At 35.2% G+C, this 11,910-nt stretch overlaps 1 non-coding gene across 1 annotated transcript; it reads right to left on the bottom strand.

Annotated features, from left to right (window-relative positions):
* Nucleotides 1–11,323: 11,323 nt before the first annotated feature.
* On the bottom strand, nt 11,324–11,430 carry LOC136404623 (U6 spliceosomal RNA). Its single transcript, XR_010751344.1, has one exon. It is a non-coding gene; the product is annotated as a U6 spliceosomal RNA (small nuclear RNA).
* Nucleotides 11,431–11,910: the final 480 nt, after the last annotated feature.

Here is an 11,910-nt window from a genome sequence, read left to right on the forward strand (position 1 = left end):
GTGATGTTGGAGGAAATGCATTTTATGAAAGAAACAGCATGAGCTATCCAGATGCTGAAAAACATGCTACAGTTTTGTGAACAGATGTAGTTTTGAAATCAAACATAAAAAAGTGGAAAAATGTGTTTATATTGTCGACCAAAATTATGGATGTTTCGATCTCCAGATTAAGGATCTGGTTTTGAATTTGTCAAATAACTTAATTCCTAATAGCAACAACATAATGTATGACCTGGAATTTTGTGGTATTGATAAGCAAAAGATGTACAAAAGTGTACATAAATTCCTCAAAGATAGGGCAAGGTGAGGCTATTTTGAAAGGAGGGGATGAGAAAGGATAAAATCAGGCATTTAATAAACATCTATTTTTTTCCAGATTTTTTTTCTTACAAAAGTTAGCATACAAATTCATTGTAAAAATATTTGATCAATATGATAAGTAGTATAGAATTCAGTTATTTTCTATCAGTTTTTCAGATGTAATGATGTCCTTATACATTCATGTTTAGATTTTTTTCCTCTGAACTTACATATTCCTTTTAATAATGAGGTCCAATATTGTGAATACTGTTTGCAATTTAATTGCATTAGCATTATTTTATATCCATTCATATAGGGCTAAAACATTCCTTGTATATTGTATAATGTTCCATTGGTGGATATATCTTAGTTATTTTAATCAGCTCAGCATAAATCAATATTGATTTTTTCCTATATTTTGTTATTTAAAGACAATGAATATTTTCAATTAAATGATCTTCAGACATTGTTTAATTCGTTGTTATTGCTTTTGCATTCTTGTTTTGTTTTGATGAAGTTGGTGGATGACTTCATACTTGAATGATAACCTCTGTTTTTACTTATTAATTTAGAAAGTCTAACAATGTTAGAGAAAATTGAAAATCTAATTATATGTTTCTGTTATTTATTGTGGTATAGCATACCATCCCAAAATATAGGGGCTTTAAAACACTTATTATTCCTTCTCTGGTTATGTGGTTTCACTGGGCCCTGATGTGTTGTTTACATGAGATTTTAATACTGTGTAGGCACATGGTGCCTGGGCTACAGTCATCCAAAAGCTTGACTGGGCTGGTATCTAAAATGACTTCTTCATTCACATGTCAAGTACCTCAATGCTCTTTGCTCTCATATCATTCATTTCCTCTCCATGTGGACTGGCTTCTTAAAGAACAGTTGCCTGATGGTTGTATTTCATACATGGTAGCTAACTCCTAAGAAGCAAGAAGCAGAAGTTGCCAGGCCAGGTAAGGGCTGTACCCACAATTGGCAGAGCATTGCACCTACCATATTATTTCAGTCGAAGTAATGACAGGGTCCAACCAGATTTATAGGGGTGAAGAGGACTCTAATTCTTGCTGGGCAAGTGAGTCACATTGCAGAAAACCATATGGGATGGCAGGAAGATAGTGTGGTGGTATTTTTGAAAAATGCTGTATGTCATAGTATGGTACCTGTGTTTTCTCTTAGGAATTTCTTCCCTGCTTTCTGATAAAATGCCTCCCCTGTTATCTAGCCATATTATGGCTACAAAATAAACTCAGCACCGGTTATTTATTCTGACATTGTATTGTTTGTGCTCACATTTCTTTCATGTATACAAGTTGTATAAATGAAATACATCTTTTACTAAATACTTATTAAGCAGCTACTATGTATATAGTCCTGTGTCTACAGAGATGCATATTAAATATATTATGTCTGCAGAATGTTTATAATTTAACAAATGAGGTAGGAAAAACATATCTGAGACAACATTTGAGTGTTAAAGATACAAGGAAGTCATTTTAGAGTAGGTAGATACAGAAAGGGAGGGGAGTGGTTCTCAAAAGGTTAATAGTGTAGTAAAAGTGTAGATGACAGAAGATGAAACTTGGAAGTAAATAAGACTTAGTCCATGGTCAAAGTATTTGAGATGGGGGAAGAAAGTCATGGTGACTTGAAACAGATGGATATAGGAAACATGAACAGCTTTTCATTTTAGAAAAACAAAACACAATAGCATTGCTATGGAGAATGTGAATTGGAGGAGTATGAGATGAGAGACAGCAAATCATACTAGATTCTATTTCTTGGTGAGAGATAATGGACTATATGAAAATAAAAGGCATGCACAGAAATGGAAATGTGAAGTCAGATATGAAAAAAATATGAAGATAGAATTTATAAAATTTGTTCACTGGCTGCTTGGGTACTGAGAGAGAGATGGGAGTTTGAAATGACTCAAGTGTCTGGCTAGGACACCCGGTGGATAGAAATGCTAGTGACAAAGGAAAGAAAACAGCAGAAAAAGCAGGAGCAGGGGAGTCCATATTTGAATCAATGGGAAATGCAGGTAGAGCTGCCCTTGATTTAATTTAAGGATTTTAAACTGGACATACAGATTTATGACTTAACAGCATAATTGCTATTAAGTAGGAACTGAATGTATTAGTCCAACTAGCTGATATGGGGGAGAAGATATGGAAGAAGAACGAACAATAAAGATGAGAGGAAGGAAGAGATTCAGAAAAGAGGAAAATAGGGAAACTTAACATGGACAAATTTGCAGGACGGGGTAGTGAGCAGTGTAAAAGCTCCAGTCAGGCATATTGGATCAGCAAAGCTTCCATTCCATTTGGGCATTAACAAAGTACTGGTACCTTTTAAAAACCTGTTTTATATAGTTATGTCAGTTAAAGGTGGTCAGTTTGATGTTGAAAGAGTAAAGGAAAGGTGAGACAGGAGAAATAATTTTGAAATGATTTAGTTTTTAATGTCTACCTCAGTGTTTTACTATTGGACTTGTTTTCATGTCTGAATGCACAACATAATTGATTGCAGGACACATGTAGCTTTATTTCATGCAGTTAAATTATTTACTGCTAATTATTTTTTCTCAAAACCTAAAATTACTATATATATATAGCTTGATTTGTGACCCATTTTTATTTTTCTACATGCTGACCTAATATCTAGGTGAACTTAATCCTCTGTCTCAACAAACTTGCCCCCATGCTTGAAATGTCAACTTTAGGAATCCTTCTGGTAGGTTTAAACATTCCTATTTTAAGTGACCCGCCTTAAAATATAAACTTCCTTGTTACTGTAACATGTTGTCATGAATAAAACTTTATATTGAGAAGGGATAGGAAAGATTTTAATGGGAGAGAACATCCTTTTGAGCATGAGCGTAGGAAGATGGGCTTATACCGGGACATTCAGAAAACTTCCAGAGGCTATTGGTGATGGCATTCCTGTAGGGAATGAGAAAGGAAAATGGCATTTACTGAGCACCTACTATATTCTTACATAAATATAATCTCATTTTACAGTCAAAAATATATATATTTCAAGGTATGTACTATTATTCATACTTACAGTTGTGAACACTGAGTCCCCAAAGGTTGAAAATTTTCTAAACTAATTCTGTTCCTACCAGCACGTGAGCCTCGCCTACATTCCTGGGTTTTATGGTTGAATGCCTCAGATTAGAGTTTAAAGTCTGTCATCTGTATCAGTCAAGATTCTTTTGGTTGCTAGGAACAAACAGTTCAAATTGGAGTAAGTAGAAAAGGCAGTTCATTGGTTTACATAATTGAAAGATCTGGGGGTCAATACTTTCATATATACTGGCCTCTTTCTCAGGCTGTCTCCATGCAGTGGCAGAAGCCAACACTAGAAGCTGCAGGGTTATTTGGTACCAGCTTAGAACTAGATGAAAGATGTGACTTTCCCCAAACTTTTATGATACTTTCTGTATTCTGATTAGTTGGTTTCAATCACAATGCTCATCCTTGTATTAATCTCTAGGATTATGGAGTTGTGTTACTTTTATTGGCCAGCCCTGAGTCACATGCTTACCTTTTGAGCTTTCGTCTTATTTAAACCATGTCAATTAGAAATACAAGCGCACTTGTCCACATTAAAATCAAGATGCTATTAGAGAAAAGAAATGGAATCCTGGACAGTCACAAACAACAGCTGTCCACTATCAATTTCACATTATTATCCTACTTGGGCCTTCTGCTCTAGTCAGCGTTGCAGATATTATTATGAAAGATTTTATTTGTACATTCTTACGTGCTGTTTATTGTGCACTTGCTATTCCATTACACCAATCATTTCAGAGACCTTCACTTAGAAGCTTTCCCTATCTCTACTTTGCATTCTGGAAGTATTGAGAGTTCTCATTTTCCTGAAGTATATGTTGCTAAATTTCTTAGGTTGTTTTATATGTGTGTGTATATATATGGTTTGTATATATGTATAGTTGTTTTGACATATATCCTGGTGCAGGGTATATCTTAGTTTATTTATATATTTATTTTCAGAACCCAGGCGATAGGAATCTATAGACAAATGGTATCCTTCCCCTCCCACCAGGACAACCAATGAAAGTGAAAGGCTGAATTTGAGGAAGTCATTTAGTCACACTTTTTGTGATTATAGTGGAAGAAAATATTTCATGCACATTAGAAAAACATGAATATTGGTTCCCTCTGGGAAGATGTAGTACAGCCGTCCCCCCACCACACCCCATTCCTCCGAACCCCTGCATGTTCCCATCCTGAGTCAATGAAGATATCTCTGCATTTATGTATGTATGCATGCATGCTGTGGTTGGCTAACGATATTTTGGGCCATACCTTGGTATGTTTCATCTCCTTAATTGTGATGGATGAAGTAAACTCCACAAGTTTGAACTTTGCTCCAACTTCTCGTGACTTGTCTCCTTTCCTTATCTTTCTTCTATGCATTATCATGTCCTTTCTTTTCTCTTCTGTCCCTTTTTATCTTATTTTTTTTTGAGAGAGTGAGAGAGAGGGACAGACAGATAGGCAGGGAGAGAGATGAGAAGCATTAACTCATAGTTTCAGACCCTTAGTTGTTCATTGATTACTTTCTCATATTTGCCTTCACCTGGAGGCTCCAGCGGAGCCAGTGATCCTGTTGCTCAAGCCAATGACAATGGGGTCATGTCTCTGAGCCTGTGCTCAAGGCAGAGAATTTGTGGTTGAACCTGCGTCCTCAGTGTTCCAGGTCGATACTCTATCCACTGTGCAACCACCTCTTCAGGCCCTTTTTTTTTTATTCTTACCTGATCACTCTCCTACCTTTGTAGCATTCTATTTTATTTCTTGAGTTAATTAATATTATAATTAAATTCTACTGGGCCACACAGTGGTTTTTCGATATTTTTACATGTGCTTTTATATATTTCTCTACAGTCAGTATAGAAGAGATATCACTTCTATTCCTTGAACAAATACTCTACTCAGTGTATCCTATAAGTAACACTTTAATAAACAACTTTAAAACATGTGCTTTTATTTTTTTCTGATTTTATTGAGATATAATTGACATGCATCATTATATAAGAGTTTAAGGTGTACAGTGTAATGATTTCACTTATATTGTGAAATGATTAACACTGTAGTTCACTTAGCACCCATTATCTGATATAGGTACAAAAAAGAAAAAAAATCCCTTGTGAGGATAACTCTTAGGATTTACTGTCTTAAAAAATTTTGTGTGTGTGTCTATAAAATGACAGTGTTAAGTATAATCAGCATACTGTATATTACACCTCTAGTACTTCTTTGTCTTGTAGCTGAAAGTCTGTACCTTTTACCACCTTTCTCCAATGTTCTCTCCCCAAATTCCCCCTCCCCTAATTCCTCCTCTCCCAAATCAGATATATGATTTGCACATATTTTTTTCCTCATTCCATAGGTTGTGTTTCACTTTATTTCTAGGCTGTGCAGAGGCTTTTCTGTTTGATTTAGTTCCAACTTGTTTATTTTTTATTTTGTTGCTTGTGCTTTGGGTGTCATATCCAAAAAATCATTGCCAAGAACCATGTCAAGGAGCTTTTTTCTTGTTTTCTTCTAGGGGATTCATGGTTTCAGATCTTACATTTAAGTTTTTAATCCATTTTTGAGTTAATTTTTGTGAATGGTGTAAGGTAGAGGTTTAGTTCCATTCTTTTATATGTGAATATTCAACCATCCCAGCACCATTTATTGAAGAGACTGTTTTCCATTGAGTATTTTTGGCTCTCTTGTCAAATATTAGTTGACTGCATATGAATGGGTTTATTTCTGGGCTCTCATTTCTGGTCCATTGATCTATGTGTCTGTTTTTGTGCCAGTACCATGCTGTTTTGATTACATAGCGTTATAGTATTGTGTAGCTTCAAATCAGGAAGTCGAATGTCTTCTCTTTGTTCTTTCTCAGGATTGCTTGGCTATTCAGGGTCTTTTGTGTACCATCTAAATGTTAAGATTTTTTTTCTTTTTATTAAAAAATGCCTTTGGAATATTTGGAGGAATGGACGACAAAACTTTTAAAAAGCTCATTTGAGATTAATAGGCATGAAAATTATTGAAATCTCTATATTTTCATTGGCCAGGATTTTGTGATCACCCTGAGTAGAAAGTTGCTATTAAGACTCCTTCTAAAAACAGAATCTAAACAAAAAAGGCAAGTTAGTGTAAAAATTCTCAAGAATACCTACTTGATGGTTCTTTATCTCATAGTGAATATGAAAAACAAATTTTCCAACAAGATACTTCCCAGGGTAGTATTTTTTATATTGTGGGGGGAATACCCTTCCTTATGAAATTTTCCCAGATAATTCTAAAATGTAATGGATTTCAGTCTAAATCTTAGAGAATTAAAGAATTCCTTTTTTGTGTGACAGAGACAGAGAGAGACAGATAGAGGGACAGACAGGGACAGACAGGAAGGGAGAGAGATGAGAAGCATCAATTCTTCGTCCCAGCTCCTTAGTTGTTCATTGATTGCTTTCTCATATATGCCTTGATCAGTGGGCTACAGCAGAGCGAATGACCCCTTGCTCAAGCCAGCAACCTTGGGCTCAAGCCAGCGACCTTGATCTTCAAGCCAGTGACCTTTGGAGCTCAAGTCAACAACCATGGCGTCATGTTTTTGTGATTCCACGCTCAAACCAGTGACCATGCACTCAAGCTGATGAGCCCATGCTCAAGCAGGCGACCTCGGGGTTTCAAACCTGGGTCCTCTGTGTCCTAGTCCGACACTATATTCACTGCACTACCCCCTGGTGAGGCAAGTATGAATTCTTTATATATACCAAAATAAAATTGGACTGAAAAATTAAACTTTCTAGTATAATATTATGACAAATCTAAATAAAATTAAATGGCTTTCTTTCTTCTCCCTTCAAATGCTTCCTAATATGATAAAAATACATCCTAACACTTTCTTTTCTTTCTTTCTTTCTTTCTTTCTTTCTTTCTTTCTTTCTTTCTTTCTTTCTTTCTTTCTTTCTTTCTTTCTTTCTTTCTTTCTTTCTTTTTTTTTTTTTTACAGAGACAGAGAGTCAGAGAGAGGGGCAGATAGGAAAGACAGATAGAAACAGAGAGAGATGAGAAGCATCAATCATCAGTTTTTCGTTGCGACACTTTAGTTGTTCATTGACTGCTCTCTCATATATTTGCCTTGACTGTGGAGCTACAGCAGACCGAGTAACCCCTTGCTCAAGCCAGCGACCTTGGGTCCAAGCTGGTGAGCTTTGCTCAAACCAGATTATCCCGCGCTCAAGCTGGCTACCTCAGAGTCTCAAACCTGGGTCCTCCGCATCCCAGTCTGACGCTATATCCATTGCGCCACTGCCTGGTCAGGCAACACTCTTTCTTGATCAACACTGGGCCCATTTTTTTTTCTTATTTAATGTCATTTAACAAATGATTATTGTATATAGAGAAATGAGAAAACTCTTTCATCTGTAAATAGCTTCTTAGTTGCCAACAAACACCAATTGGCTTTTTATTCCAAAATTGTTCCACATTAATGTGCCTCTCTGCAAAGGTTTGATAAAGGTATGTTAAAGGAAAAACAAACAAAGTAAGTGTATTTTATCAGGCAAGGTAAGCTTCAGAGCCAACCATAAGTATAAAAAATGTTCTTACTCTTTCTACATTAGAGAAAGGGAAGTAGAACTTGGACCAGATAGCACTGCTAGGATATGGTGATATCTGTGGTAATGCATTTGGTGATGAACTGAGAACAATTTATTTTGTGTATAGGATACTAACTTGACCTTTCCTGGTATTATGGGATACTTCATAAGGAGATTTTTCTTGTATTTAGTCTCTGATACCCTAATATACCTGAGAGTAAAATCTCTGCAGGGCATAATGGTAGAGATGAGAATAAAAGATGTCACAGTTGTTCAACAAAGCTTATTATCTTATGGGAATAACTATAAAGGTTTTTTTTATTTGTTTATGCTCTGACTTGACAAAATCCTCTCTAGAAAAAATAAAAAGCAAAATAATGAAATAAAACTTTTTCCCATTTTGGTTTTCTGGTTAAAAAAATGAATATTTTATAACTATTTTTTCTTAATACTGTTTTATTTTAATTAGTACTCAGCTATTTGCAAACATCCTGTTTTTCATCGTTAAGACTAGTGATAAAAAGATATATACAATCAATATAATGTGGTCTACCAGATGATAAATAACCATATATGTGAAAACAATAGAAATCAGCTTATTTCCTATGAAATGAAAAGGTTATGTGCTTTTCCTGTGCTGAGACTAGGAGTAATGCAAATGTAAATGTTGTTCAGAACACATAGACAAGTCAAATTAAGAGGTCACTGAAAAAAATACTTTTTTTGCATCAGACATTTATAAATGGTGACTCGAAATTCCAATCACTATCTCAGTGGTCCTGCAGCCACATCTGAAAGTGTCCAGAGTTGTCCTACATTCTGGACCACAGAGGCAGGAGAACGACAGCCTTGGATACAAGATTGAAAAGTATATGGAGAGTGTCAAAGTCAGTACAGGGCAGAACTCCTTTTAACAATGGCTAAGCCTTTCTTAAGAGACACTAGTATAGGTTTCTGCTGAGTGTGGAATCAATTTTTGCCTAGCATTGAAGACTTTCTAAATTTATTTCCAGGAATTTTTTCGCATTTTTTTTATTACGCAAGTGCTTTAAAAACTAACCAAAGATTTTCCCCACATTCCATTGGTGCCTTTATGTATTTAAAACTTTTATAAAACATGTTAACTATATGCATGGAAAATGAATATAGTTAAACATCAATTCCAATAAAACAAGCTCACTCAGGTCTTCACTTAAAAACTTTCAAATGTAAAGAAATCTGAAATTCACACTCCATACATTGCCACACCAGATTTGAGGTAAATCTGCATTGCTGTTGCATCTGTTATTCTGCCTTCATGCTTGAAACTTTCCCTAGTTGTCAAAAAAAATGAAAACAGACCTTCCTAGAGAGCCTGTCGTATGACCAGGGACTTAAACACAGGCAGAATCTTTCTGAATCTCTGGTAATTAATTATCATCAGTTGTCTCATTGACAGCTGGGGGCCACATTTAGCCAACCAGCTGCCCTGTGTTGCACAATGCTATGTTTGTTCTAAGTCCCTTGGGTGATTCTTGCTGTATGTAAAATAGCAGCAGTTGGAGTACCATTTGTTCCTGCATAGATGCTTTATGACTTGTATGTCAGGACTATGGCAACCCTTCAGGACCAATGAATGCCTGGTAAATACCATGAGATGAGTCCTTGGATGTGAGCAGAGAGAACAGGAAATTATTAAACCACAAGTGGAAGTAAAATAGAACACCCAATAAAATGGCATTAAAGTGTGAAGTTCAAGATTGACTTAATTATTTTGTTTGTAGGAGTTTTATGTGGAGTTTTTAGGTGCAGGATCAAAACCTCAACAAGGACCCCTGTGAATGTTTGTGCTCAGCTATAGAGTAGAGTTTGGTGCAAAACATGTTTTATCAGACTGTGACAAACATGATTAACAGAGTCTAGCCTGTTACTAGATCGTACTGATCTATGAATTAACAGATGATATTCTGCATGCAATATCCGGTTCCCTTATCTGTTTCTTTAAATATGAGAAACATACTCTTTCATAATATACCAAAATAAATCTGAGCTTTGGAAGAAACACAGTGAAGTAAGAAAATCCTGAATTTGGTCTGTATTTAACAAAAGTTCTCAGACTTATGAGGCCAATGGCTAATATATTCATAATCCTAAAGGAAGTTCAGAAAACTGGATGCTGCTTTTGTTCAGATTTCCTTTTGGTGTTTTAAACATGTCTCTGAGATGATTTAACCATTTTGCATGTTTAGCAGAAACTGTTTTCCTATGCAGAGGATGTTCTTCAGATAAACGCATTCATCTCTTTACCTGACTTCTATCTTCTTAGGAATTGTTCCTAATGAATTTAGTATTAATCCAAATCAATGCAGGACTGGAGCTGGGATGTAAGGAGGTCAATTCTGAATTCACACCAGCTCTATTTTGTTCACATTTTTTCTTTTATCCAATTTATCAAAGACAGGTTCTAGCTCCTGTTTGTCTGAGGCTGTTACTAGTTACTGCTAGATTTTTGTATTTGTTTATTTGTTTGTTTGTGAAATGATTACTGTCATGGATGGTAAGATTTATAAAAGCTCAAACCCATGACAACTTTACAGTTAATATCTCAACATTTTTTTAAATAAAATATAACGTGTGCATAAGGGCCTGTAGGCATATTGTATTTGTATGTTTACTAATTGTATAATTATAAATTGGTTTCAAGCTTGCATCTATAAACTTGGATTCACATTGATGAAGACTTCTTTGAATTAACTGTTACTTCAGATTTTAGTTGGATAAAGACATTGTCATATTAAGCAAATCTTAGTCAACATTGCAATTTTGCTGGTCTTATGATATTTCTTTTCCTAGTTTTAATTTGGTATTTCTCTGATATGAATTTGAAAAGTATTTTTTCAACGTTGTAAAATTCATATCAACATCTGTTCACCACTATAAAAGTTTATGGTTACGTGGAAATTTGAAATGTAAATCAGATACCATTTTCTGTTACAACTTTCATTTAAAAAAATAGCTAGGGGTTTTAAAAAAATCAATGTTAGCAGAAGGATTTTCACATAAATGTCTTTTTACCTAGAATCTAAATTTGTGCTGGCCAATGTCTTATTCTCTTTCGGTGTCATTTGTCTTGTTTCACAGTAAGAAACATAGTTCTTTTCCACAACACTTCTGATAGGAAACACTTAAAACTTGGTGATATTGGGCAATCTGTTGTCTTAGCTTATATTATATTAAGGGTAATACTGGTGTTTTTGAAGTAAGTTGGAAACAAGCTTTTCCACGTTCAAAATTACTCCAGATTTCTCTATTGTAAAGGGTAGGTTTCTCTGAGTTAGCACTCGGTAGATTTAAGTAGTAATGACAATGTTACTGTAAAGGTGGGTTTTTTAAGTGAGAAAAAGTATGGAACACTTCATGAATTTGCATGTCATCCTTGCTCATGGGCCATGCTAATCTTTGCTGTGTCATTCCAATTTTAGTATATGTGCTCCCAAAGTGAGCACAATGAAAAGGTTTTATACACTGTTAAGTGCTTTACAAAGCTACCTGGCATGTAATAGACACTCAGTAATGGTTTGGAATGAGTGAAGGCACAGAAGGCAAAAGAAACAATAAAAGCAGCAGAAAACTAGACTAGATTCTGGTTATGTACAGGAATGCTTTTTATCCAGTTTCTAAATGCACAAGAAATTGTGAGCTATTTATTAAAACCACTTTCAGTGGTCCTTTCTAGTTAGGGTGGACAGGTACTTTTTTAATTATCTGAGCCAGAAAGTTTTGAGAATAAAGGCAGAAACTATTCCTAATCCTTTGGGACGCCAGGCATAAACCAGGACTATGGACGGGCTAAGAACTATAGACAACCTTACTCCTGACACATCCATCCTAAAGTAAAGTTGGCTTGGTACACCTAATGAGAAACAAAACATAGACATTTCCTTTAAATTTGATAGAACTGGCAATATGAAGTCTTAAAAAAGTTC

Source organism: Saccopteryx leptura, chromosome 4 (genome assembly GCF_036850995.1).
Source record: "Saccopteryx leptura isolate mSacLep1 chromosome 4, mSacLep1_pri_phased_curated, whole genome shotgun sequence".
NCBI lineage: Eukaryota > Metazoa > Chordata > Mammalia > Chiroptera > Emballonuridae > Saccopteryx > Saccopteryx leptura.